Here is a 6,000-nt window from a genome sequence, read left to right on the forward strand (position 1 = left end):
GGTTGTACCATGTTAAAAATTTATATCCAAATGCTAATGAATAAATATTCAATAAAACGAACTTCAGTAGAACTGACTATATAAAATATATATAATCTGGTTACATCTGCATCATTAATTCGAATATACAAGTATGACATTGTAAATATCAATTTATATAATTATAACTAAATATGAATTTTTCGTTTAAGGCAAAGGCAATAATATCATAACATTAATATATAGGGTCTACCAATAAAAAAATGGTTATGTGTTTGTTTGTTTTTTTGCCATTTATGATTTGAAGAAAGTGTCGGCCAAATGGCCACCACAACTTTGTTTGAATATCTCTTCCGATTTACGCCACTTTTCAATGACCAAATACCGCATTTTGGCAAGAGCGAATTGAATTTGAATTTTACGTTCGAACTCCTCCGGCGCTTTTGGTGGCGCAAACCTTCCGGAGGAAATTATCTGGAGGCTTTAAGTCGCATTATGTTGCCGAACTTCAACCACACGAAGATTAGACTCACTCCAATAGCAAAAAGTTTGAAAATTTATCGAGCATTTTCCAAACTATGTAGGCCTTTTTCTAAAAGCCTTTGCTTGAAATAGACCAGAGAAGATAATTTCTGAAAACAAAAAAAATCATAGTAGAATGAAACTCATAGGAAATCCTTCAATTGTTGAGACGAAGTTATTCTCTTTTACAATGCCCCTTCGCTGTCATGAGTAGCATTGGTTTGCTTTACAGCCTGTGTGACTTCAAGTGCTGCGGTTAGGCAATGGCGTATTGCCCCTAAAGCGCAGACCCAAATCAGTCGTGTTAGCTTCGATAGACCTACCAAAGACTTAAGGTGCGGGACAATGTACTATACGTAGCAGATAAATGCTGGCGTACAGGCAAGTGTTGCTGACGACCGCAATTTATTGGATCTTAGATGTTCTTATAAAGAGCTTCTCACTCAAGAACTGAAGACACCCCGCCAACGTCGTGAATTTGTTGATTTTGCCATGGAAAAAGTTGAAGTGATAACGATTTTTTTAGAAAATAATTTTCATCATGCATTGTTGGACTGGTGGAATCATCGGTCCGTACTTCTTCTAAAATGAAGTTGGTGACACCGTGCCTGTCCATGGAAAGCGGTATAGATATATGAAAACTAACTGTTTTTGGCCGCAATTGGAAGAAGTTGACCTTGGCAATATCTGGTTCTAAAAAGACGGATCTACGCGGCCACACAGCATGTGCAATAACCGAATTATTGCCCCAAAGAAGTTGTGATTTAACAGCATTAGACTACTTCTTGTGGTGTTAGTTGGAGTCGTTGGTTTCTAGCAATAAACCGTAATCTCTTCACGCTTTCGAAGTCAACAATGACTTCATAACATACCTACGGCTCGCATTGGTGGAAAAAATACTCGATTGGGTTCATCGTTCCTGCAAAAGAAGTCACGGAGGCCACTTGAATGATATTATATTCAGAGCTTATATGTATCGATTTGACCTCGCAACAAATAAAAAACTTTTGAATTTCCTTAACAATTAGTATTTTTGTTTTTAAAGAAATCATGTCACTCTTATTGGGAAACCCTGTAGTATGCGATATGGAAAGTCGACACTTTCCAATGATGGGCAAAGGTATTTTTCCCAAATATTTGTAAAATATAATTTAAAAAATTCGAAAGTATTTATGTAAATTCTTTTAACTTTCAAATTATCTACAATGAGTGATTTTAGCTCTTCCTTATTTTTAAATGCAGTCATCTACCATACATTTAGTGACCGACATTATTAAAATTTAAAATGTGGTAACCGACAAACACATTTGCTTTCAATAACTTTGTGATCAATTAAATAACCCATTAAATCGACCACAAAGCCAATAATCCACTTGAACGCCTTATGTAACACTTTTGTTTTCATCGCACTTAACTGCCATCTAATTTGCCACTTAAGCAAGTCAATTGTCTGTTAGACTTTTCTCAAAGTGTGTGCAAGAGATGCGGTTGCAAGTCTTCAGTTAAGTGAAGAGCAACTGCAACGCCGGGAAAACAAAAGAAATCCGATTCGCAAGTCTCAATGAAACCACAAACAATGGCGAGTGTAATGAAATGCGATAAAAGACGAGGCGAGCATTGAAAACTGATCGTCAAAAGCGCGCAGTAAGGGACCTCAATGTAATTAAGACGAAAGGTGCAGGACAAAGTACTATAAGTAGCAGGTAAAGTATCCATAAGATAGATGTGAGCGTTTATTACACATTTTATATATGCTCTTAAGGAAATAAGTTTGAGATGATATAGAAAAATAAAAATTTATTTTAAATTGACTTATGAACTATTTAGGAGAAAGCGCTTATGACTGATACATATGCATATTAACATATTTAATATAAACAGGTAGTATAAAAATAACAACAAATTCACTGGCTCAATATTGGAAAAAACGTTCTCTCCTATTCACTTTGGCTAATAAAAATAAATATGTTGTTAAAACAAGCATTCTTATGCATATTTATAAGTATTGGAATATGTACAGAAGTAAGAAATGAGTCCGTGAAAGAGCGGTTGTACGCAAAGTTGCGCCTGCAAACAGCTTGTTGCATTATAAGGAATGAAAAAATGCATTGCCACATCTTACTTCTGACTCCACTTTTTTCTTGATATGTCTTTATTTGCCTGCCCTGCATATTCCACCGGCGCAAACCTTAACTGTTTGTGTACATCGCTCTGCATGGGACAAGTGGCAAGTGTATGTGGCCGCAATATTGCACGCATGTCTTGTGAATGCAAGCACAATAATGCCATTCAGCTGGGGCAGCACGCAAGTGGAATGCAAACGACGCAGACACAACCACCAGCAGATTTTTACAGGGGGATGTGTGTGTATGTGTACTTTCTATGTACCAATATGTATTCTTTTTACATTATCATAAGACTTCTTAATTGTTGCATAAATCAAAAGTGTGTGGCTTGCTTCATAAAAAATGCATTGTGAAAGTGGAATAGTTATTAAAGGGAATATCAATTTATGTAGATACATATATGGGAAGCGTTTTCTAAGTCCGGTCTAAAATATAGGTGTCGCTACTAGAATGAAACCATACTAATTTTTAGTTAGCGCTAACCTTCAAAAGTGGCGTTTATAAATTTAACAGCTGTCGGATCATCATTTTGTGAATGATATCATTTTAAGGCAAGCAACTTATGATAAAAAAAAATTTATAAAACCTTTTCATAGGGACAAAATACAGTTGAAGCAAGAACTTGGCTTGAAGATGAGTTTCCGGACACTGCCCCAGGAAAATCAACCATCAAGGATTGGTGTGATAAATTTAGACGTGGTGAAATGAGCATCGAAGTGACTGCAGTGGACGCCCAAAAGAGCTTGTTACCGACGAACACATTATAGAAGTCCACAAAATATGTTTGGTTGATCGTAAAGTAAAGTTGTTCATGATAACAGACATTCTAAAGATATCAACTGATAGTGAGATCATATCATCCATGAATAATTGGGTATGAGAAAGCTCTGTGCAAAGTGGATGCCGCGTGTGCTCACCTTTGACCAAAAACAAAGACGAGTAGATTATTCTGAGCAGTGTTTGGAGATGTTAAAGGGTAATAAACCCGAGTGTTTGCAACTTTATGTGACATTTTAGGAAACATGGCTTCATCATCCACCCGCTCATCTCATCGACGAACCTGGTGGCACTGTTTTTTTATAAAACTCTTTCGTTTATAGGATTCACCAAAAATATAGTTAAATTATTGTTGGACCACTTTCCCAATGCTACATCATAGCATTTCAATATTAAAATTAATTAACGACCTGATATATTATCTATCTTTTGACCTGTAGTTGGAGATATAATTATTAACATCAGTGATCCTTTGAGGAACCCAAAACCTCTTTAAATGAATCACCTGGCCCACATCGATAAAGCGTGTTAAGATTACCACAAAAATGTTGTCCGTGCTAGGTTCGCCGAAGTTGTGTCTACTTAAATATTTATCAGTCTTACAAAAGCTGGCCAATAGAGCAAAGAAGGACGAGATGATGGATAGTGTTCAGTCATCTCACCAGCAATGGCAGGGGGGTTTACTTAACCGATTAAGGGCTGATTTTGTTGATTGAACTGGGATGGGTGTCGGGCCATAGTGGAATTGCAGGAAACTGCAAAACTTATGAGCCAGCAAGGAAAGGTACCCTAGAACCGCTTTTGGTAGAATATAAGCGGGTCGATGCTCACGTATTCTCTTGTGTTCTACTACTAGAAAGCTGAGCTTCGCGGAAGCTTGGCCAGCACTGAGCCACCATCGGGTACATGCCCTGTCGCAAAAGTTTCTTGTACCAAAATCGATCACAAGTGATTTAGTAACCTCTTTGCCCTCAGTAAGGCTGGCCTTTCTCAAGCTTACAGACCATTTTCCTATTGACGTCATTATGTAAGGCTGGGAATCTTACGAGACGCCCTCTGCAGAAGCTGGAGCGCATAACTTCAGAAGAAAAAAACTGAAAATTGGATGCTTGATAGACATTTTTATAAAAAAAAAATAAAATCTCAGTGAAAATTTCGCGACATTTTTTTTCAAATAGTTGTAGTCGAAAAAAATGTTTCATCTAAGTCTTTAAGAATTTTACGTCAAAGACTTATATACAATTTCATGAAGATCAGTTGAGTAGTTCCCGAGAATTCAAAATCACAATTTCGAGAAAAAATAGAATAATGAAAAAAAAAATCGAACTTTTGAGTCCTGTAAACCTATGTAACTCCTTGGCCAAACCACGCATACAAGTTGAGGTTTTGATATCACTTTCCTGCCTCTTATCCGATCGCTAGTAATAAAACACAAAATCAATATGCATACTATATAAGTATATGCAAATATCCGAACTAGTTCCATTACATGTACTTACATATGTATGTACACATGCTACTTGTATGGATATGTAAAAGCATGAGTTTGTATCTAGACTACAGCGAGTGCGAGTGATAGTGGAGGTGTCTCCAAATTGCCAGCTGTTACGAAATTGTTGCAGCTGCGTATGAAATGTCGACGCTGTGAAAAATTGTTCAGATTTCTTTAGTGACAGTTTTGATTGTCGGACAACGGCGACAACAACCGCAACAGCAACAACAACAGCAAAAGAGAGAGAGAGAGTGGGTAACAGCAGCAGAATAAAGCTGCAACAATAATACATACAAACTTACATAATAGCCTTAAATTTGCGACTGGTCATGGATTTAACAAAGTTTCGTCGTTTAGCATTTTGCTCGGTTTCCGTTTTTGTGCTTTTTTAGCAAAAAAGTTTTCGCGTATTCGTAAAAAAGTAAATGGCACATGTACTATAAATGTCTGTGTTTGTATGTCTGTGCGCATTTAGAATATTGCTATTAATGTAAGTGCAGCGCTCTGTTTAGTGCAGAAGATGACAGCATAATGCAAATAAATCACGAATTATGTCATTCACGCTTCTGCTCACCGACTGGTCGTCGCAGCGCGCGCGCCAGCCGAGATTTGTGCAGCAAAAACGTCTCTGATGAAAGTTTGCAATCAAACTTTTTTATTAATATAAGCAAGTATACATATCTACATACATATGTAAGTGTAAGTGAGTTGAAAGGGCACATGCAACCATGAAATTTCCTTTTCATTTCCTTTCGTTTTCATCTAAAGCCACTTTTTGAGTTTCAGCCCTGGCTATTAATTGTATGCACAGGTTATATCCGGTTTTATTTATTGTGATATTTTGTAAGCTCAAATGCAGTATTTATCCAAGCATTATGAAACATTGACGTTATTTAGCAATTGATTTATCAGAATTGGTTCGATATGCTAATATCGACGAGCGAAATAAATTGTTACACTATTTCATTGCAAAGTCAATTATTTTAGACAGAAAATTATACAATTTTATGAGCTAGTGATAGTTAAAATTTGAAAAAAGTTTAACTTTGGTTGCATGGAAGCTTCGCTACACCTCACAGATGCATTTTTAATAACACACAAGAC

Source organism: Bactrocera tryoni, chromosome 1, assembly GCF_016617805.1.
Source record: "Bactrocera tryoni isolate S06 chromosome 1, CSIRO_BtryS06_freeze2, whole genome shotgun sequence".
Classification (NCBI taxonomy): Eukaryota; Metazoa; Arthropoda; class Insecta; order Diptera; family Tephritidae; genus Bactrocera; species Bactrocera tryoni.